The sequence below is a fragment of the Panthera leo genome, chromosome C1, assembly GCF_018350215.1.
Source record: "Panthera leo isolate Ple1 chromosome C1, P.leo_Ple1_pat1.1, whole genome shotgun sequence".
NCBI lineage: Eukaryota > Metazoa > Chordata > Mammalia > Carnivora > Felidae > Panthera > Panthera leo.
The window spans coordinates 154653042-154676796 of record NC_056686.1 but is presented as its reverse complement, the minus strand read 5'-3'; the positions used below and the strand labels follow the sequence as shown (position 1 = coordinate 154676796).

The 23755-nt window shown below is 35.9% G+C and overlaps 1 long non-coding RNA gene across 1 annotated transcript in view; it reads left to right on the top strand.

Annotated features, from left to right (window-relative positions):
- The first annotated feature begins 3603 nt into the window (after window positions 1–3603).
- The window catches only part of LOC122226198, a 30046-nt gene continuing 9894 nt past the window's right edge, over window positions 3604–23755 (top strand). Inside the window, exons 1-2 of the long non-coding RNA XR_006205517.1 lie at window positions 3604–4018; window positions 10473–10608. This is a non-coding gene — a long non-coding RNA (uncharacterized LOC122226198). The remainder of the gene's footprint in view (window positions 4019–10472; window positions 10609–23755) is intronic.

The following is a 23755-nucleotide window of genomic DNA, read 5'->3' as shown; positions in this document are numbered from 1 at the left end:
AATTATAGAGAAAGTCTAGAAAGGAAAATTTTTTTAAAGAAAAGGAATCCTTAAAAATAAGATAAACATCTATGGAACCAGTAATGAAATATCAGATGTGAAAAACAGAAAGCACGGTTGAAACGTCAGGTCTACTGGGCTTTGCCTCCAGCAGTAGGTACGATAGACGGGGGAAGCAGAGATTAAAAATGCCTCATTGAGGTGCACACTGAATCCAGGCTTACGGTTTGGATCTGGGCCTGTGAAAAAGCTACAACTTTTCCAAGGAAATGACTTATATAAAGAGGCATACCTAAGCATATGGAGGAAAAAACAGAAAAATCTTCCCATTAAGGGTAGGTACCAAGTCACTTCCTAGGCTGTGATTCAATCTGAGTTCTCCCCACTATCCCCAGAAGATGTAATGCTAAACTGACAATATAAGGTCTGGTTATATACACAGGATTACAAAGACCAAATTGAGACACCCAAAACTAGACAATACGAGCACAGAGAGAGAATGAAGGGGAGACAGATGTAATCACAGATCAGCCTGCAAAACAAAATTCTAAAACAAATGAGGAAAAGAATAATAAAAGCAATAGATTAAAAAAATCAAAATTCAAGAGATTGTCACTTCAGACACAGTACAAAATATCTAAGATGACCTTAAAATCTTTGTGTTGCAGATTCTCAAAGGCATAGGAAGAAAGGTAACCATGAAACACATAGGAGGGCAATATGAAAAACAATTAGTCCCAAATATCAGGTATTAAAAGTATAATCACTGAAATTAAAAATTTAACAGATTTTTATAGGTTGAAAAGGAATAGAATGAAAGGATTAGAGTATTTTCTTGTCTTAAAAAATGCACACCAAATACAGAAAAGCAAGTAAGATAAAGAGTGAAAATACACACACAAAAAAAAGAAGTTCAGAAATGGATGTCAAATTACAGATTTAGTGAGAGGATCTAATTTATCTCTAATAGGAGTGCATGAGAAAAACACTGAGGAAGTATTGGAGAAACAATACCCAAAGCGGTAAAGCTGAGAACATTCTAGTACAATTGGAAGACATGAATCTTTAGTTAGAAAGAACATGTGGAAGGACAAACAGGATAAACAAGAATCACTATATCAATGCATCACAGTGATATAATGGTAGTAGTACAGTAATAAATAATATTAATGATAAATAGTGCATGAATAAGTAATGAAAAAGAATTTCACATTTAGAAATATATGGGAGAGAGACTCCCCTTCTCCCTATGAGGACCAATAAATTAAAATGTTCAATATGTTCATTTTTAAATAAAGTATTAAATAAGACATTCAGAACTCCCAATAATAAACATCAAATATTAAAGGGTTTTTATCCCCTTCCTTTCTTCTCCTTTTATTGTTTTGTTTTTCTCCTGGAGCTCAGTTTGAAAGAATGGTCAATTATACTTTTAAATTAAAAAGCACATTGCCATCATGTATCTCTACCTGTCCTCTTATATTTTTGCCTTTCTTTCATGATCACTATTCTTATTCCCCTCATCCCATAGTTAATGTGCTCAGTCTTTGCCCTTAAATATAACTTTATACAAGCCCACAGCTGGAAAGGAATTTTGCCACAGATGAATCATACCTTGAGTCTCATTCATATCTGATTTTGATATTTAGATGAGACTTTCAGCTTTGACTTTAGAATTGATGCTGGAAAGAGTTAAGACTTTTGGAGCTGCTGCAATGGCATACCTATATTTTGTATATGAGAACGACACGAATGCTATATACACAGGAGTGGAAGGGTATTATGTCTCTCCAGAATTCATTTGTTGAAGCCCTAAGACCCAATGTGATGGCAACTGGAGACAGACTTGGGGAGGTAAACAGATTTCAATGAGAAGACGAAGGTGTGACCCTCGTGATGGGGTTATTGCCCTTATAAAAGAAGAGGTGCCAGAAGGCATGTTTCCTCTCTACCATGTGAGAATACAGTGAAAACAAGCCTCTGCAAGCCAGGAAGAGAACCCTTCCCAGAAAACTGAATCTTGATCTTGGACTTACCAACCTCCAAAAACATGAGAAATAAATCTCTGTTGTTTAAGGCACCCAGTCTACAGTATTTTGTTTTGAGAGCCAGAGCTGATTAATACAAATATTTTTCCCAAGTTTCTTTCTATTTCTTTAATAACTTTTGTTTTTGATTTTTCTTTTCCTGCCCTGTACTTGAAAGATCCAATGTCTTTTGATGGTTTTAAATGCATTTATTCTTCAATTTTTTTTGGGGGGGGGGGTCTGGTCATTACCTTACTCTTCACTGTTTTCTTTTCCTTCCTTCCTTCCTCCTCCTTTTTTTTTTTTTTTAATTTTTTTTAACGATTATTTATTTTTGAGACAGAGAGAGACAGAGCATGAATGGGGGAGGGTCAGAGAGAGGGAGACACAGAATCTGAAACAGGCTCCAGCCTCTGAGCTGTCAGCACAGAGCCCGACGGGAGGCTCGAACTCACGGACCACGAGATCATGACCTGAGCTGAAGTCGGCCGCTTAACCGACTGAGCCACCCAGGCGCCCCTCCTCCTTCTTCTTAATTCAGCAATTATCTCTATCTTCCTGAAAGACATGATAGATATTTTAATATATTCTATCTCCCTGGAATCTCCAATACCTTCCATGGCTTTCTCCCCCAGAAAGTTCTTTTTTTCACTAGATTAAAAAACAAATGCCAGTCTAATAAAGAAAAGCTTTAATTTTTTAAAAGAAAATATAGGAGAACATATTTATGATCTTAGGATAAGGAAAAATAGTCTTAAGTGAGATCCTCACCAAAAAAAAAAAAAATGTGAGTAATGTTAACTTTTGCATTGTGCCAAATAGGTAATGAACAGGTTCAAGTACCGATTGAATTTACTGGTTTATTTTTCCCATTATTTTGAAATTTAGATTACTATTTCTGAAAGAATCAAGTGAAATTCTACTCCAAGAGAAATCACATCTTACTTTGGCAAATTTCTGACCATTTGGCCTTTAAGATCTGCAGACTAATAAGCAAGTTTTTTGAACTCCATCTAAAGTTTACTCATACTCTGTGAAGCTCAGACTCCGGGCAGCAATTACACCTAAGCCAGGAAGGCAAATAAAGCTTGATACTTCCAACCTCCTTCCCTTCTTCAGGCATACACAGGTTTTCGCAGCACGCAACTTACAGTGTGTTAAAAAGTCGCACTGGGAGCTTCCAAGTTGGTAAACGTGTAGAGGAGATTGGGGAAGAGCCGTGTGCCTGGAGAGAGCATGGAAGCTCCCCTCCGGTTCTCTCATCCCTTGTGTTCTGTGTGTCTTTCTCTGGTTATTCATTCCCAGTCTGCTCAAAAGCTCACCTTTCCGCACAAACCCCTTTTTTCTGAAATAGGTGCGGCCTCCTCGAGGGTGTACAGAGACTAGGGGAGCACTAAGGTCCAGAGGCCAGTCCCAAAGCGGGAACTACCATTTCCAGCGGCCCCTGCAGAGGGCGCCAGTCGGACGTGTGGCGCAGGCTTGGGCGGTGCTGTTCCCGCCAATTCTCGCGGTAATCCTGAGGCACAGAGTTCCGCGCTCTGCGGAGACGGAGACGTTTGACTGGTGTTGAGCTGACCCAGCTGCTTCAACTTTGTTACCTGAGGCTCTTTCCCTCCGCCCAGTACTATCGCTGGCTCCGCTATAACGAAGTGATAAAAAACTACTTTCACACCGTGAGTTTTCTTTCACACTAAAAGATGACATTTACGTTCGCTACCAGCCCTTCAACAGCCAAAGTGATCTGGAAAAGGAGATGCAGGAAGTGCACGGCATATTCCCACAGACCCAATCGGCATAATACAGTGAAGCTGGGAGTTTTCCAGGCTCAGGAAGGAGAATTTGTAGTTGACGTTGATATCACAGGCTATGAAAATGCGAGAAGTTCTGGTTCTGTAGACATACGTTCTAAGTCCCGGATCCTCATGATAATGGCCATATGCACCATCGACTGAGCACTGAAGGAGGACTTTGGATTTAAGCATTGTCTCTGGGTATGTTCTGGAAGGAGAAATGTTCATTGTTAAGTCTGTGATAAAGGTGAGAAAATGATCCTACTCAGTGCACTCTGGGATACTTGACAGTGTGAGTCTTGTAAAGGGCGGTGAAGACATTAAAAACAAAGTTCACCTAAGTGAAAGTGAATACCTTTGGTCAGAAAATCTATAAACAATTTAAAAATACTTGGAAAAATATGCCTTCGTTGATCAATATAGTCTTGAAAATAAAGAAAGCTGGGATGAGACTTTAGCAATTGCTCCTGAAACAATGCAGATCTTCCAAAAGCATCACAGTTCATTCAGCACTGGGAGCATTTCAAGAAGGTAGCCAGTGGATGTCAAAATAGTATAAAATGTGACAAATGTGGACCAGGCCTGAGTGCTAATGTCTCCTCCCAGCTTTCTTTATTTTCAAGACTATATTGATCAACGAAGGCATATTTTTCCAAGTATCAAGATTCCTGGAAGAAGCAATAATAGGAAGAATAAGTGGATTGCAGATAAATTTGTAAAATTCAATACATACAATAATTCTAAGATTTCTCATATGAATACTCAGCTCTACCAATTGCCATTTATAGAGGTAAGTGAGCAGTAATATGCCTGAGACTGTAATCTCACCCCATGGATGCAGCCTCCTTATTTTTGGAGGGAATGTTTTAGGTGTATTGAGGGCTTTGTCCTTGAGTGTTTGACATTTAAATGAATTACACCTGGCTTGTGTATTCAGTTCCTAATTTTGCTTACTAATATTTTTATTCATCAGGCTACACCCTACTTTTAGAAATCATTTTAATTTGTATCTTTTACAAAAAGTTGTATCTTTTACAACTCTTGCAAATGTAGCTCCTAACTTCTTCCCTCAGAAACAGTTGAATTAGTCCCCTGTAAAGAAGCAGCTTAGAAAAAACAGCTAACTGCACCAACATAAAGCCACTGTAAATGTCAAAATACTTGGACTTTCTATATATCTAGATACTTTAATTTTAAAGCTTTTGTTCCACGTTTGACTTTGTGCAATAGATTTTGAAGTATCAGATTTCTTTTGCCTGGTTTTACAACCAATCTAGACAAAACAGTTGTTCTGGTTTGCATTCTATCTTCCGAGAAACATTGAGAAGCAAGCTATTGGGCTAGTGCTTTCCATGACTTATGAAAATTTTCCTTCCTTTGCACTTCCTTTAACATTGTTTTCTCTATAGCTACACAGTCTTTTTTTTTTTTCCTTTTATCTTTTGGTTTACATAAAGCAGACTAATGCAGGCAATACATCAAACTGACTTGCATTTCTTTCTCTTTTCTAATTTTTTAAGAAATATCAGACTATTGTGCAAACAAACAAAACATATCACTCTTGATTGTGGTCTGTATATGAGGATCATGAAAATGGCACAGTAAAAAACAATCTAAATCAGAGTAGATAGGTAGAAAGCCAATCAGCATGCCTTATGAGAAGCATTAAGTGAGATTTTAGCTCCACCTAGTGTCCTGTGATAGGATCACATCTTGGAAATGAAAATTAATCCACCACAGGCAAGACTCAGGCAGCTAGCGTATGGCTGGGCACATACTCAAAGCAGCTACAGTCAAAGGCATGTTACTTTGTATTTCTTAGTTACTGTACTGAAAAACAGCCATGCAAGAGAAACATTCTTAGGTCTAAGGAATTGTCCAGGGACACCTGGGTGGCTCAGTCTGTTTAAAGTGTGAGCCTCTTGATTTCAGCTCAGGTCATGACCTCACCGTTAGTGAGACTGAGCCCAGCATCTGGCTCTGCCTTGACAGCCTGCTTGGGATTCTTTCTCTCCTTCCCTCCCTGCCCCTTCCCTGCTCACACTCTCTGTCTCTCTCAAAATAAATAAATAAACTAAAAAAAAGAGAATTTTCCAAATATTTACAGGGCCAATCGGTACCAGTGCTCTTTCATATATCAGCTTTAAAAATAGGAATGTTTGTGATAATAGAAAACCTGATTTAATGAAAATAGCGAGTGGGTGATGGAAGTCAGGATGGTAGTAACACTTGGAAATAACTAAGTTCGCAACACATCTAAGGATAATTTTACATATGCACAAATAAGGTCATACTGTGCTTTATTTTGTTTCCTCTTAGTGCAGGTTGATTTCAATACAACCATTCTGGAATTGGATTGAGATAGTAGACAAAAAAACAAAGACAAAGGCTATGAATAATTCAATAAATATATTTGATTACATAACCATGGCTATATTTGCAGGAGGGGGAAGCTACAATTCACCAAATAAAGGATAGTCTTTATTATATACCTATGGAACATTTACAAAACTTAATCATGCACTTGGATAAGAAGAATATCTTAAATCAAAAAAGTAAAGCGGTTATAGATCACGTTCTCATAATAAAACTAGAAAAAAGATTTTAAAATGTTTTATAATTATTTAGGAATTAAGAGGCACACCCAACTCTTAAAGGGAACAAAAAAATAAAATTACAAACTAAGAAACAGTAAAAAGGAAAATACTTCGTAACAACGTCTAGGGGATCTAGAAAAAGCAGGATTGAGAAAAAATTTTACCCTCGAAATACTCCACTGTTCATGAAGAAAGATAATAAGTAAAGGAATTAGTATTTATCTTAAGCTATTAGGAATGGCAATTCGTATGGAATAGGCAATTGCCTATTATGAATGGCAATCTCAAATGAGGAAAGAAAATTAGTAAAGATGTAAAAGACCAATTTGCTTTAAAACGTTTTATTAAAAAACAGTAATGGGGCACCTGAGTGGCTCAGTCAGTAAAGCATCCTATTCTTGATTTTGGCTCATCATGGTCTCAGGGTTCAGTTCATGAGTTTGTGAGTCACTGAGTCCCCTGCTTGGGATTCTCTCTCTCTCCCTCCCTCTCTGCCCCTCCCCTGCTCACACATGTTCTGTCTCTCTCTTTCTCTCTCAAAATAAATAAATAAACTTAAAAAAAGAGAAACAATAATATAAAACCAAAACATGCCTATTTGTGTCTGGTTGAAGGGAGCAAACACAGTATTATCTCAGCAAATTTTCCAAAGTCTGACTGCCCCATGAACCCAAATCAGAGGCAATTTAGCATTTTTAATCAACACCTTTTTCAAAATGTATTGATACTCCATCTAATTTTTAATTGCCATAAGAGTTTCTTACCATCCAAGTTGGGCCCATTTTAATTTTCATATATTCCTGCACAGAAGTTAGGAGTAATTGTCCCATTTTTTCTCTACAGGGCCTGAAAGTAAATACCTTAGGGTTTGTGAGCTGGATTGTGTTTAGTGTCTGTCCTAGCTACTCAAACTGCCATTGTTGCTCAAAGGCAGCCATAAACAAGATGTAAATGAATCAGTGTGGCTGCATTCCAATACAAATTTGTTTATAAGGGGAAAAACAGGGATTTAGAGATGAACTTGGCCTATGGGCTGTGTTTGCTGACCCTGGGTTACAGTTAAATACTGATTTCAATAAGTGAATAGGCACCATGGATCTATATGTGAATATATAAACAAGTTCACTTCAAAACAAAGAACATATTCATTTTAGAATGATAATAAAAATAATAAAATAATAATTATGACAACTACTATTATAATTATCATTTTGGTGGATCCTTTCTACAGGTTAGGAACTTTAAGTAGTGTTTTACATGCAATATCTCACTTAATATCCACATCACCCTGTGAAATAGAAACTGATATAATTTCCCTTTCCAGATGGAGAAACTGAGGTTTATACACTTAAGATATTTGCCCAATGCTCTAACTGAAAGGTGGCAGTTTGGGATTTAAAGTCATGTCTGCCGAGTCCAAGTTCTAAGCAGCTCTACAGAAATACTTCAAATACTTGGAATCACGATGTCATATACCCAACACATGAAGGTATTTTTCTGGAGTTCAGGAAGCTATTGCTGAATGTCTGTATTTCTGTATTTCTCCCTTCCTACCTTGCTCCAGCATTCAGTTCTCCCTAAAGGTAGAAGTGAGCATTCCAATGCTGTTCCCTGAGTCACATACTCATGAGGTTCAGACCAAAGCATTATAATTTAGGCAGCTGTACACACCCTCTCTTGTCCTGTTGGAGTGAGCTGTGTCCAGACACAGCACATGCTTGCCCTTATAAATTCCATGGAGTAAGCTAAAGAAGCAAGGATTGTTTTAGGCCCAACTTGTCCACCTGCAATGTAATGAATAGATCAGAGACTTGAGGGTCTTGAATCCTAGGCTCAAAATAAAGGTAGAAATACCCTGCTACATTCTTCAATCCAGCTTTACTAGTAAAAATTCTGAGCCTATTTTAACACTTACTGGGTCCTTGACTGACTTCAATTGGTTCAGTTCCCAAAGATGGGAAAAGTGAATAAGTAGGCTCACTCAAACCTCCTCACTATAGGGACCATAGAAATTATAATACATTCCTGAGGCTACCTGAGAGTCCACGTTGTTTCTGGAATTTATTATGTGCCTAGAGTATACCCAAAGGCAGAGTAACTATAAAATCTGTTGAATTCTCTCCATTTGACAACTCTTTAAGAAAATTTCTTAAACAATTGCCTATAAGGAAATTAATAGAAGACCAGCTGGAACTGAACTTATTAAGTCGGGGAAATTTCAGAAGACTGTTGAATGTACTACAAGGGCCAATGGTAGACACCACTTAAATGAACTGTTTGATATGATGAAGTTCAACTACAACATGATGATTAAGTCAATAACAAGGACATTTAAGGAAGAATAGTTACCAATTCTTGTGTTTTTATGAAGTCAAAATGTTTATCCTTATGTAAGAAGAATGTAATTTGGACACAAAGATACATTCTTTAACTGAAAAATACTGTGCCAGACCAATAAATTACTGAGGAATAAGCTCATTTTTTCACATTTTAAATAGCTCCTTTTAGATTCTATATTCCAGGGGCACCTGGGTGGCTCAGTTGGTTAGGCATCCGACTTCGGCTCAGGTCATGATCTCATAGTTTTTGGGTTTGAGCCCTGTGTCGGGCTCTGTGCTGACAGCTCAGAGCCTGGAGCCTGCTTCGAATTCTGTGTCTCCTTCTCTCTGCCCCTCCCCCACTTGTGCTCTGTCTCTCAAAAATAAATGTAAAAAAAAGAATCTAGATTCTAGATTCTAGAGGTCTCGCCTAAGCCTCCGGCTTGGGACATTCATCAGAACTTTGCTTTCGTGCAATCAGGCAGAAATACACATTCTCTTGGCATCACCTAGTGAGATCACAGCCTGTCAGTTTGCACTCTGCAGCTACTAGGAAAGCAAAACTTTGGGATGTGAGAATTTTCCCCGGGTAATTGTAACAGAGGTGATAGAAATGTCTGGCACATAAAAGGTTTTTTTCTTAAATTTGAGGATTAAAACTTGCTAATCACACAACATTTAACATGCACAGCCAGAAGACAGTTGGAATTATTCCTGGTCTATCTACATAGTTTCAGTAATAACATATAAAGAATAAAGGGTTTTTTTAGGGGAAAAAACAACTGTCTGTTGTATTTGAATGTAAAATTATACCAAGACAGGTATCCTTTGCACTGTTATTTAAATATATATTCAATCAACCTTGGAGAAGTTCTGACCAGTAGATAGAATTGATTAGATGTACAACAAATGAAAAAAGATAAACATCTATTAATTGGATACAAAAGTGAAATTAAGTTTTATATTATGGGTAAATTAATAGAACACTGTATTCTAGTGGAAAATAAACAATTTGAAATGTGAGTTGTAGTTTAGGGTATGGATAAAAGGGAGTAGTTAACACAAAGGAAAATGTAAACATTGCTTTTAATTTTCTGTAAAAGTTTGGTTTGAACAATGTAATTCCAGAATTTTTTTAGGTAGTGAAATTTGTATATCCCACTGTTGTATGCTTAGATTTATATCATTAACTCTCAGGAGCTATTTTTTTTTCCTCTAATAATCTTACACAACTGCATAAAATATTTGGTACTTCACAAAGTTAGCACATACCTAAATCATCGTCGATAGGTATTTACAGTTACATTGACTAGTCACCCTTCTCCCACTATCAATCTTGTAGTCCTCCAGGGATAATCCAGTTTTGAAAAACTAAGATATATTGAAGCCACTTAAACCATCTCTGAAAACAAAACAAAAAACTGGAATTCTTTAGAATATGCCAAGAATTGCTTTTATTCTCTGTTCTCAGCAGTAACTAAATAATTGACTTTTTTAGGTGAATCAATTCTAGTTCTTTGTTCCTTTGACAACCATAAAACAAAAAAAAATAAATTTATGGTCATACTAAAGGGGTATTAAATTCCTGTTGATATTGTAGCAAATATCACAAACATAGTGGCCTAAAACAACCCAAGTCACTATGACTATCTTATAATATTGGAGACACCTAAAATCAAGGTGAGGACTGCATTCTTTGTGGAGACTCTAGAGAAAAATCTGTTTCCTTGTTTTTTCCAGCATCTCTGACTCTGACATCTCACCTCCTTCTTGTAAGGACCCTTGTGATTACATTGGATCCACTCAGATAAACCAGGGTAATCTCCCCAACACAAGATCTTTAACTTAATCACATCTACAAAGTCCCTTTTGCCAGGTAAGGTAACATATTGACAGGTTCTGTGGAGTGGGACATGGACGTCCTTGGTGGAGGGGGAGGATGTCATTCTGTCTATTGCAGTAGCATTTAGAAACTTGAGTCTAAATTTAATATGGTCTAGGAAAGAGAAAGAATATAATAGAGATGAAAAAAAAGAGAAAGCCTTTTTGGAAACAGTTTAAGTTCATTCTTTATCACTAAAACTACAACGAAAGAGGTCAATGAAATTTCTATGGGATATTAAATGGGAAATAAGTTCTGTTACGGCAGAAGCTGGCTTTTTTGGAGAGTAATTGTGTAATTATTTTAATCTGTTTTAAGGGATATTTAAACAGTTTATAGATGTAAATTGCCTTCCCTTTCTTATTATCTGCTTTATCTGTCCTTCTATAGATATTTAATGGAAGTCAGAAAAAAAGTAGAAAAATAACTTCATGTTTAAGAATTTTGTAAAAGGTATCAATCTGACCAGCGTCACAATTATACTCTAGTGCAAGCCCCACCACTTAATGTGTAAATTATTATGTATCTAGATACTAGAGTTTTGGTTTTTTTTTCAGAACTGTGCCCTACAATCTATCCTTCAGATTATTCTTAATTCATGCTGCTTAGCAATCACTGTTTTTTCAACACCTTAAATCATACCACTTGATGGAGTGCTTTGTTAATCAATTCTTTCATTCACTAATTTATTCTACTGATATTTTATTGGCTATTTTCTAGAGTTTGTGCTAGAAACTGTGTGGGGAAGGGCGTGTGTGACAAGCACAGAAAAGAATGCAAAAAATATGAATCATTGCCTTTTCCAGGCTCACCACCACTGCTTTGAATTGCTTTGTTGCTTTAGGGCAACAGTAGCATACTGGTTAGTGACGAAGATCATAGACAGTAGACTCAGGCTTTCTAGGTTCAGACAGGGGCTCAACCATTTCTCATCCTTCTGATCTTGAAAAATTACTAACTCCTTTGTGCCTCACATTTTTCCTCATTAAAGTGAGAATTGTTTTAGCCCTTACCTAAGGGGGTTTTTTGAAGTTGAAGCCAATCTGTGTAAAGTGCTGAACCTAGTGCCCAACGCATCACGGAGCCTTCAGTAGATGTTAGCCATTATTATTGCCCTTTCCTCACTTATTTCTATAAGGAATATCTCCTAACCAAAGAGCCCCAGGCTTATTCTAATAATGAGTGAAAGGGAAAACTGGAGAAGAGAGGGTGGTAAGATTTGCTTTGATTGGAGCACAGGATTTCTCTTGAAAGAGAAGAGGGGAAACAGAGAAAACAAACAGATTGCCAAGAAGTATAAGAAATATTGAAAGTGAAAAAAATAAGGAAATTATTTTTAATAACATGCCTTAGTAAAATAGTAAGGCTTTAGAAATTTTAAGAGGATATAGTAATCGAAACTAAAATTGCTTTCATTTATTGTAAGGTTGCCTGATCATTTTTTTCATTAATTCATTCAACAAATTATTAATGAGCTAAGACTATGTGTCGCATCTTGTGCAAGGTTCTCGTGATAGTTATGAACAAAAAATAAAACTGGTTTATGTCTGCATTTAGCTTTTGTTCAGGGAAAATGACAAACATTGATTGCATAATCAGACACAGAAATGTTACATTGTTAATGTTGCAATTGCTGTAATTGTAAAAGTGGGGGAGTTTGATCCACTCAGGATGGTCAACAAAGCTTTTGTTGGTATCTGAAGTATGATTAAGGGAAGGAGTGTAGCCTATTCTAGGAACAGAAGGAGGGGGTGTGGCTGGGGTGCATTCAGTGAATGCTTGAAGTGAAAAGAAATTGGAGGGGTACAAAGATGTCAGACCATATAGGGCCATGTGAGTCCTTGTGTGTGTGTGTGTGTGTGTGTGTGTGTGTGTGAGTTTCTATGTGAGTCTTTTTCCCCCCTCCCCTTCTATGTGAGTCTTAATAAAGATTTTGGGTTTTGTCTTTAGGAGAAATGGGCTGATGTAATCAGTTTCATACTGTGAAAGGATTTTTCTTCAGAGACTGCTTAAATAAAAGATATGTGGATGGACATGTGGGAGGCCATTGCTTGCATTCACTCTGAGGAGAGCAGAGAGTGGCTAGGTTAGGGTAATGATGACATAAATGTTGATGAGTTTATTGATTTAAAAACTGTTTAAAAGTGAATCAATAGGTTCCAGTAACAATGACGGAATAGGTGTGAGGTTCAAGGAGAATGTGTGACAGATGACTTTTAATTTTCTGGCTTGACTAATTAGTTGGGTAGATAGCAGCTGCATTCCTGGAAGACTGGAGAAGGAGACTAGAAATGCCATTGGATTTATTTTTGACTCCGAAAAATCTGTCCTCAAAATGAAAACAGAATTTGTTTAGAAGTAAAATCATCACCCTAGAGATCAGCCAAGGGTACTGATTAACTATGAACATGCAATATTGAAATTTACTGTTAAAAGGCTACAAATTGACCAAATTTGAAATTGTAATTTGGGGGAAAAGGTGCTAATCAAGGCAGAAGATATAAAATATTCTGTCCAATGTTTTGTTTTGGTTTGTTTCACAGTGTTATTTTAGTTTCAGGTGTACAACATAATGATTCAGCAATTCTGTACATTTCTCAGTGCTCATCAAGATAAGTGTATTCTTAATTTCCTTTATCTATTTCACCCATCACTCCACCCACCTCCTCTCTAGCAGCCACCAGTTTGTTCTCTGTATTTAAGAGTCTGGCTTTTTGCTTGTCTCTTTTTGTTTTTGTTTATTCATTTGTTTTGTTTCTTAAATTCCACATATGAGTGAAATGATACGGTATCTGTCTTTATCTCACTGACTTATTTCACTCAACATTATACCCTCTAGACCCATCCATGTTGTTGCAAATGGCAAGATTTCATTCTTTTTTTATGGCTGAGTAATATTTCATTGTGTGTGTGTGTATTTATATCTCACATCTTCTTTATGTATTAATCAATAAAGGGACACTTGTGTTTCTTTCATATCTTGGCTATTGTGAATAATACTGAAATAAACATAGGAGTGCATATATCTTTTTGAATTAGTGTTTTTGTTTTCTTTGGGTAAATACCCAGTGGTGGAATTATTGGATCATATGGCAATTCTATTTTTTACTTTCTGAGGAACCTTCATGTTTTCCACTGTGGCTGCAGCAGCTTGTGTTCCCACCAACAATGCATAAGGGCTCTTTTTTCTCCACATCCTCGCCAAAACTTGTTATTTCTTGCATTTTTTATTTTAGCCATTCTGACAGGTGTAAAGTGATATCTCATTGTGGTTTTGATTTGCATTTTCCTAATGATTAGTGATATTGAGCATCTTTTTGTGTGTTTTCTGGCAGTCTGTATGTCTTCCTTGGAAAATGTCTGTTCAGGTCCTCTGCCCATGTTTAAATTAGATTATTTGGGTTTTTTGGTGTTGAGTTGTATGTTTCTATATATTTTGGATACTAACCCCTTACTGGTCTTTTTGTTTTATTGATGGTTTCCTTTGCCATGCAAAAGCTTTTTATTTTTGTGTAGTCCCAGTAGTTTACTTTTGCTTTTGTTTCCTTTGCCTCAGGAGACATAACTAAAAAAATGTTTTTATGACTAATGTCGAAGAGATTACTGCCTATGTTTTCTTCTAGGAATTTTATGGTTTCAGGTCTCCCATTTAGATCTTTAATCCATTTTGAGTTTATTTTTGTGTATGGTGTAAGAAAGTGGTCTAATTCAATTCTTTTGCATGTAGCTGTCCAGTTTTCCCAACACCATTTGTTGAAGAAACTTTTATTCTCATAGTATTTCTTGCCTCTTCTGTTGTAGCTTAACTGACCATAAAAGCATGGGTTTATTTTGGACTTTCTATTCTGTTCTACTGATTTATATGTCTGTTATTGTGCCAGCACTAAATTGTTTTGATTACTACAGCTTTGTAGTGTATCTTGAAATCTGGGATTGTGATAACCTCCAGCTTTGTTCTTTTTCAAGATTGCTTTGGCTGCTCAGGATTGTTTTTGTGGTTCCTTACAAAGTTTAGGATTATTTGCTGTAATTCTGTGAAAAATGCTGTTGGTAAATTGATAGAGATTGCATTAAATCTGTAGATTGCTTAGATAATAGGGACATTTTAGCAATATTGGTTCTTCCAATGTGCAATGTTCTTTTTTATTTGTTTTGTTTATTTGTTTGTTTTTATTAGAGAAAGCCAGGGAGACTTCTTTGTAAAATTGCACACTAAACAATATTTTGTACACAACCTGCATGGAAACCCAGTTTCTAAAACAATAAGAGTTTTTTTCTTGTCTGGAAAGAGATGTCAATATAAGACATGCCTGGATGATATGACTTTGCACTGCCTTGTTGGCTGGGCTTGAGACTTGGCTGCTGCTATAAAATTTGGAGATACTAAGCATTGTTTTCTACCAAGGACTGAAGAAATTTGTAGATAATTCTGTGCAAAGAAGAGGAGAAAAGGAATTTGGATTATTTAAAGTAATATGCTCTTATTATAGAAAAGAGATGGAAACCATTGAAGAAGCACAAAAATGCTGCCAATTGTATAAAGATCTGCAGGATCAGGCATTGGTAGACGATGTTTCAGCAGAAGGTTGCACTTATTACACTAGAGGTAGTACAGTAACTTGGAATTGTATTCATATGCAACTTGAATTTGCAACTTGAATTCATATGCAGAATTCACAACAGTTCTTTATACAAGGGTAAAAATAATCTTCCTATGAATTTAAAGAGAAGAAACTTCTATTCTGTGTGATAAGTCAAGGAGCCAGTATTATGGAAGATCAATCCAAGTTGAACCAAGACATGAAGGCGTATTTCTTCAAAAAGAAATCTCTCTTAATCACACATATAGCACACATCTTGACCACTTGGTAAAGTCAGTGAAGACTGCAGAAAAAAAGGAGAATTGTGGCAGGACTCTAGGACTAAGAAAAAAGGAGCAAAAATAATTGAAGAATGTAGATGTCATGCAGGTAAGCTTGAGCTTCTTGAAGACAGATACTCCAAGTCCCTGGTGGGCCATCTTTATCTCTAGGGTCACCACAGCAAGCCTAGGGCAGAGCTGAAGAGAATATTACTTACATTTTTTTTTCTGAAATCAAAATTGATTACAAGATGGATTACTATGATCACTTAGGAAAACATGCCCTTGCATTCCATAGAGCCCTCAAAGAATGAATGATTTAGTTATGAATCTGCTGAGTAAACAGGCACATTTCAATATACCTATATGAATGTTCAAAAAGACACATGAATAATGTATTGTGAGCACAGAGGGAGAGATTCACCCTGTCTGGGCAGCTTACAGAAGTTAGCCCAGAGGAGTATTATTGAAACTATATTTTTATTTAAGATTGTTATATGTATTAATATGATATATATGTCAACATATCTATAAAAGAGTACATATATAAGTACACACTTCAGTGAATTTCATAACATGGGTATAGTACCATGGAACTGACAATGCAACCATTACACAGATGAAAATACAGAAAATAGCCAGTGGACATTTTCAGTCTGGATGAAAATAGACCTAACTTTTCTAATTACAATAAACGTTCCTTAAATATAAGAAAGATTGAAAGTAAAAGGATACAAAAGGAGATGCCATGCAGTATTAACCAAAAGAAAGATCTTTACTAAAATCAAACAAAAATACTTTAAAATAAGAAGTATCAATAGAAATAAAGATGCATTTCCTAATGAGAAAAAGTTGAACATACTGTTAAGATATCACCATATTATATCTTTGTATACCCAAAATCTAGCTTTAAAATATATAGATAATACATAGATAAAAATTATATGAAAAATACCCACATCCACACTCATTGTAGGATATTTTCCCAAACCTATTTCAGTAACTCATAAAAGAAGGCAAAAATAATCAGGAAGCATATAAAATATTTGAGGAGCACTATTAACAAAAGTGACTGACATATAGAACATTCTACTCATTAACAACAGAATACACTACTTCCCCCAAGGGCACTTGGAGTATTTAAGAAAATAGCTCAAGGTTTGTGCCACTGTGGTCAGATAAATATTACAGAATATAATACAAATATTACAGAATATAATATAAATATTACAGAATATTTATCTGAGCACAGTGGAATTAAGCTAGAAGCAAATAAAGCAAAAAGAAGGGGCACCTGAGTGGCTCAGTTGGTTAAACAAGGGACTCTTGGTATTGGCTCAGATCATGGTCTCATGGTTAGGTTTGTGAGTTCCAGCCCTGAGGGGGGCTCTGCGCTCTGGGCTCTGCTCTCTGTGCAGAGACTGCTTGGGATTTTCTCTTTCCCTCTCTCTCTGCCCCTCCCCCACTTGCACTGTCTCTGTCTCTCTCAAAAATGAATACATAAACCTTAAAAGAAAAAAAAAAGGAAGTCTCTAACTCTTCAGCAACTAAATAACACACTTCTAAATAGCCCATTGGACAAATTGTCAAGATAATATTTTGAGCTAAATGAAAATGAAAAACAAACAGAAACTTCTAGAATGCAGCTAAAGCAGTGCTAAGTACTCTTTCTCTCTCTCAAAATAGAAGGAGTGCCTGGGTAGCTTAGTCGGTTATTAAGCATCCAACTCGATATCAGCTCAGGTCATGATCTCATGGTTGATGAGATAGAGCCCTGCATCCGGGCTCTGCAGTGGCAGCTCTTGGGATTCTCTCTCTCTCTCTCTCTCTCTCTCTCTCTCTCTCTCTCTCTCTCTCTCTCTCTCTCTCTCTCCCTCTCCCTCCCTCCCTCCCTCCCTCCCTCCCTCTCCCTCTCCCACTTGTGCTCTCTCTCTCTCTCAAAATAAATAAACATTTACAAAAACTTAAAGCAGTGCTAAGTAAAATGTATATACTTAAATGCATATTGTGGAAAAGAAGAAAGCCTAAAGATTAATCACTGAAGAATCCGTCTAAAGAAGCTAGAAAAATATCAACAAATCAATCAAAATAAAAGAAAGAAAATAAATAATAAAGATAAATATACAAAGAAATAGAAAATAAATGAACTCAATAAAATCAAATTTAGTTTTATAAGATTTAAAAATTTGAAAAAATAGTAACAAAACTCATAAAAAAGGAAAATATCTAATCAAAAAAAATTTAATGGTATATTATTACATATTCTACAGGCATACAAAGCTAAGAAAGAGTATAATGGACAACTCTATTCCAATAAGTTAAACATTTAAATGATCAAATTTCTTAAAAATGTAATTTTCCAAATTAGGCATGGGAAGAAACTGAAAATGTGAATAGTTCTGTACCTACTTAAGAAATTGAATAATGCATTAAAGCCATGGTTTCACATGTGAACTTTTTTAGACATATACATAAACTCTCTCAGAATATAGAAAAACTACCCGAATTCTTTTATGAGGTCAGCATAACCATGGATCTAACATCTGACAAGGGTATTAAGAGAAAGACATATTGTATGCCAGTGTCTCTCAAAATCATGGATGCAAAACTTTAAACAAAATACTAGCAAATCAAATCTAATAAGATATGAAAAGGATAATATACCATTATCAAATTGCATCTGGAAGAATGTAAAGGTAGTGTGACATTAGTAAAGCAGTTTATTCCAAACTCCCTTTTTCAAGCCATGGTTCCCCTCTTAGTTGAACTCTGAAACTTTAGCCTCTTTTGCTTCTTTGTTTTCCCAGCTTCATTTTTTATATTAGCATGTTTTCCTTTTCCTTGCCTTTCAGAAGTCTTCATAGTCTTAAATTGGGGTTCCCACCAACCACAATTCCAAATCTCCTTCTAGAAATACTCAGGCCTACAACTCTCCTTATTGGAGGAATTTCTGAATTCCCTAACTCAGGCTTCCCTGGTGAAATGTATTCCATATGGCTTTCCATCCTTCCTCCAATGGGAGCTGAATAAACTCCTATACCCATTGAAACTTGCATTAGGACTGAAATTACGTTATTAAACATTGCTCAGCCAGCCACATTATCTCGTATAGGCTGACAAAAATACAATCGAAGTAAAAGCTTGTTTGCTTGATTTTATTGGTGATTGCAGCACATGGGAGCTGGGGTCTGGGGTACTACAGTACCCACAAAGCATAAGAAAATAGCTTTTGCTTTGGGTTCTGATTTCTATAAAAAGGAGAACAGCTATACAGGAGTGCGTTACTGAGGCAGGTGCAGCTTTGTAACAAGGATGTAACAAGACAAGGCAAAAGCTTGTTTTTTGAGAGAAGCAGGAATGGAACTACCTCATCTCAAATAGTCCACGCCAAGAGGAAGTTGAGAGGGAATTTATTCTGGTTCCTCTGGACTTCTATCCCTCATCAGAGTTTTCCCCCTGGAGGATTACTTTGCCTTTCCGTCCAGGTGTCTCACTTGACTGTGTAAGCTCCCATCATGGAGGTAAATCCCTCCACCTGCTGCATGGAACGTTCTTTGCTTCAGAAGTGGTAGGAGGAGCAAGCATCACAAAATTCAGTATTAGGTTGTGCTAAAATAGTTGGGATATGGTCCACAGAAAGTTGTTCAATTTCCAGCAACTGGGACCAAAAAATTCTTCTAAGAAATGTAAATGACTTTGAGAAGCTGTGGTAGCAATAAGTAGTGCCAGATATACTCATATAACCTGAGTCTACTTGTTAAACTCTAGAAACATGTTCCATATTTCAAAGTTCCAAAGTTTCAAAACCATTAGATTGAATCCCTCAGTTTTTGCCAATTCCGAGCTACCACATTTTGAAGATCTGGGACACACATCCTACCAGAGCATACCAGGTTAATATCCCCAAGCAATTTATCATTCAAAAAATAAATCATACACTGAAACTCAGACTATATTAATAAGACCAATGCTGATAGCAAGCTTTATCAATACAAATAATTTTACCGAAACGCATTTTTGTCTCATATTTTTATAGCACTTCTTAGATCACTTCATCAGTTGTGTTAATATCTCTTGCATCCACTATGTACCTCTCAGACATTGTAAAACTTGATGTGATGACTAAAAATGCACCCTGCTTATATGGTTATAAATAATAGTCACTGTAAAACAAATTTAGAAATACATTTCAAAAGAATGAAAGTGGAGAATGGATGGTCAGAGGTAAGGAATAAAAATGATCAATATGCTAATTAGTTTTACAAGTTGTTTAATGTTTCTCTTTTACATCTAAGTCATGATGAAATAGGAAATTATGTTATTACCATAAGAGATGACTGCTTCCATCTTTCCATGCCTTTTAGCATCTCCATTTAATCATGTTTAGAAGATGGATTAGAATTTAACTTGTCACTTATGGCTTTTAGTAAAAAGCTTGGAAAGTTGCTTTTCAATGCTCTCTCCTCAGCAGTCCCAGTGGGCCTAGGGGAAGTATTATGTTCTTTCAACTCTTGGCATAATATTCTAAGAAGATGCCAATGCTTAGCCAAAGCAGTTACATTAGGAAAAGTGAATATTTGGGAGAAGACAGTGCTGCTCTTCTTGAGTAAAGAGAGCAGCCCTAGAAGGGAGTTTGGCTGGTGCTGTGCAATAACGTGTAGAGGCAGCTTTTAGGGGATGAAGGGTACTGAGTGAAGAAGCTGGCTCTCTGATGAGTAGAAAACAAATAACTGATGGCTCATGTGTACAAAATCACTCCATTACTGTATTCATGATCACTGCCAAACCAGCATAGCACAGTACTTTACTATATCTAAACTTGTGGTCTGGGTTGCAGTTAAAATGTAAATTCCTGGACTCATCCATGTCTGCTAGATTTGTAGTAAGTTCTTTAAGCTATTTTTATGCAAACCAAAGATTGGGAACTATGAGTTGGCTTAGAATCTAAGGGTTAAGAGGTTATCTGCTAAGGGTTAAGAACATGGACCCTGGTATAAGCCTACCTGGACTTACTATTTATGTTTAGATGATAATCTTACAGAGGCTCTTAAGAGCCTTTAGCTCAGCATATAATTCGTATTTGATGAATCTTGGCTGTAATAACAATTGTCAAGGCAAAGCTCCATATTTTTAGTGCCTTTGCTCCTTGTGTGCTTTTAATGAATCATTTCCCCTTTAAGAATAATCTAAATGATCATTTTAACTAGATTTCAAACCTGCAGAATTGGGAATGTTTTTAATTTTTAAAAAAATGGTAATCTGAATTTTTCTGGAGTCAGGGGCCTATTTATTATGGCCCTTGTAACTTCCCTACACATGGGAAACCCTAGAGTTACTTTAGAGGCATTATTGTTCAACTGTGTTAAATGTCAGAGGAACATAGGCTGAAATGTCCCCCAAATAACTGGGACCCAGATAAGCAATTTAGGATTCTTTGAAGTTTCAAAACAAGTAAAGAATAACCAGATCTTAGAGAATAAAGGAACTGGGTGAGGAACAAGGAGTCTTACTAATAAGAGAATCTAGGCCATCTTCAAGCAAACAAATTGTAGGAGAGTACTGCATTATTCATATACTCCATTATGCCTCTGTCTTCAATAAATAATTAACCCTCCATGAAATGAATACTGTAAGTTTGAGACAGAGCTAAAGAATGTATTATATATAATGCTATCAAAATTTTCAAGTATAAATATTTTTTGAACAACCGATTTTAAGTAAAAAGAAGGCATCATGTTTCAGATACAACTGTGAGTTCTCAGATAATCATAATATTCTTAGTCTCAAATTCCCCACAACTCTCAAAATTGCCTAAGCAGTAATATATTTCATACATTATCTTCACTCTCTAAATGCATTTTCAGTTTCCCTTCCCTGCTCTTGGACTATTGAAAATCATTACCAGTGCAGCAAGACTAATTTTTATGCCATTACAAATACTGACATTTATTCCTAATGACTATAAGGGTAGAAGCCAAAAAGCAGTTGCAATCGATTATATGCAGAAAGTTCTTCTAGTCACAATTACAACATTTGTATAAATTTCAAAATCTGCATTGTAGATGTCTCAGAAGACAGATTCTAAATTATCATTAAAATACAAAATATAATTTTCTAAAACAAGGGTTTTTCTAAAACAATATCTGGATCTTTCAACTAATGCTTCCCTAAAATGTTCTTTTTCTAGATCCCAATATAAGTGGTCATCTTTTTGCAAGTACCCTCCCCCAAAATGTGTTAAATATTTTATTTCATTCTTTAACTATTTTAATAAAATAAAGTTTGAGCACTGATTTTATATAAATTGTTTATGCTCTGCCTGGAATTTCAAATGTGATTCTTTCTCTGAAGCACTTTAGTGCTATTATTTTTTCCTGACGTGATTTTAAAACCTTCTAATGTCCTTCCAGCAAGCTTACCTATTTCTTTCTCTTCTTTCCCTACTTTTCCCTGTGCCTGGATAAGGGGAGGTCCAGTTATTTAATCAAGAAGACAGTGGGTTCTCAGTTTGTTTTTCTTTCCTTTTTACACATCAATCCCTATTTCTAAACTGATAAGGTCTGTAGAAATATAAGCTTCTTGCTCTTGTACCTCATGGCCAAATTTCTCGTAACTACAAACTGACTCTTAAAGGGTTGTCAAAATTGCTCCATTTCCATTGGTCAAAGCTTAGCCATCACTTCTCATGACAAGTGTTTTTGATCCCTGTCATCTAGATTTGGAACAACTTTTTTTTTTTTTATCCTCCATCATACCTTGTATTTGTTCTTTTAATGCACTTATCACATTGTACATAAGTTATATTTATTTATCCATATCCTCTGTAAAACTATAATTTTCCTGAGGGAAAAAAGGGTTATACCTTGTGGCTAACACAATATCTGGCACATAGTAGGTATCCCACAAATATTTGTGTGTAAAACTAACGGTGAAAACTCCTGCATTCCTCTGAAGAATTAAGAATGAAAAGGCCTGAGTGGGTAGGACATCAAGCACTCTATCATTCACATCTGTTATCTTCAATGTTCCCTATGAAATATATCGTAACTTTATAATGAGAGAGTTGAACTAGATGCTATCTAGAGATCACTGTCTGCTCTGAATGTATAATAACACCTGACTTTTGCTGTTCCTTATAGTTAATTTGAACAGGAGGGGAAAAGGCAAGCTAAATGAAATTTGCATCACTGCAAATGTGTGTAAATGCATGTATAAACTAGTAATGAGAGGGAGACAGGAGAAAAAGAGCAAGGGAAAGAAGGAGAAGCAGAGTGAAATAAAGAGAGCCAACAGAATCTGAAATTAGACTTTAGACTAGAAAAGTTATTTCAGATATACCAATTAAATCAACTTAAAAGTATCAGGTATTATAATTAATTTCACTGAAGTCACAACTGAAATAAAAATAGATCTGAGCCAAAATTTTGCACAACACCTTACCTCCAACAAGGAAAAAACTTAATAAAATCAAGGGAATGTAGGGTTGAGAGACATGGACTGTATAGCAAATAAGGCTTAATTTGAACACCAGGGGGCAGTAGGGCATTTTTCTTATTTAAAATATAATGTATCTAAAGGAAAAAGTTAATTTGAAACTTTTTCAATCACATTTACTCAAATGCCCTCTGAATGCAGACCCTTGAAAAATATATTGGGGAAATTCCTTAAGAAATAGCATACACAGTTCAAAAGTATTTAAAATGGAATAATTATTAAATTAGTAATCAGTCCTATATTACCTTATTTAAGTCAGTGCTTTCTAGTTCAATTAAAACTGAGGAAGCTAATTTCTTTTTTTGAGATAAATTGACATACAACATTATATTAGTTTTAGATGTATAACATAATTATTCAATATTTGTATATATTGTGAAATAATCACAATAAGTCTAATTAACATATATCACCACACATAGTTTTCATTTTTTTTCTAATTTTTTAAATGTTTTTATATTTTATTTTTGAGAGAGAGAGAGACACAGAGTATGAGCAGGGGAGGGGCAGACAGAGAGGGAGACAGAATCCAAAGCAGGCTCCGAGCTGTCAGCACAGAACCCAAAGTGGGGCTCCAACTCTCAAGCTGTGAGATCATGACCTGAGCTGAAGTCAGATGCTTAACTGACTGAGCCACCCAGGCACCCCAGTTAGTTTGTTTTCTTGATGAAAACTTTTAAAAGCTACTCTCTTAGCAGCTAAACTATAAATTGTGGCATTCTACTTTCTTCGTGCAATTGCTTTCTGAATAAATGCCAAGAACTAACCAAGAGATAATTCTTTACT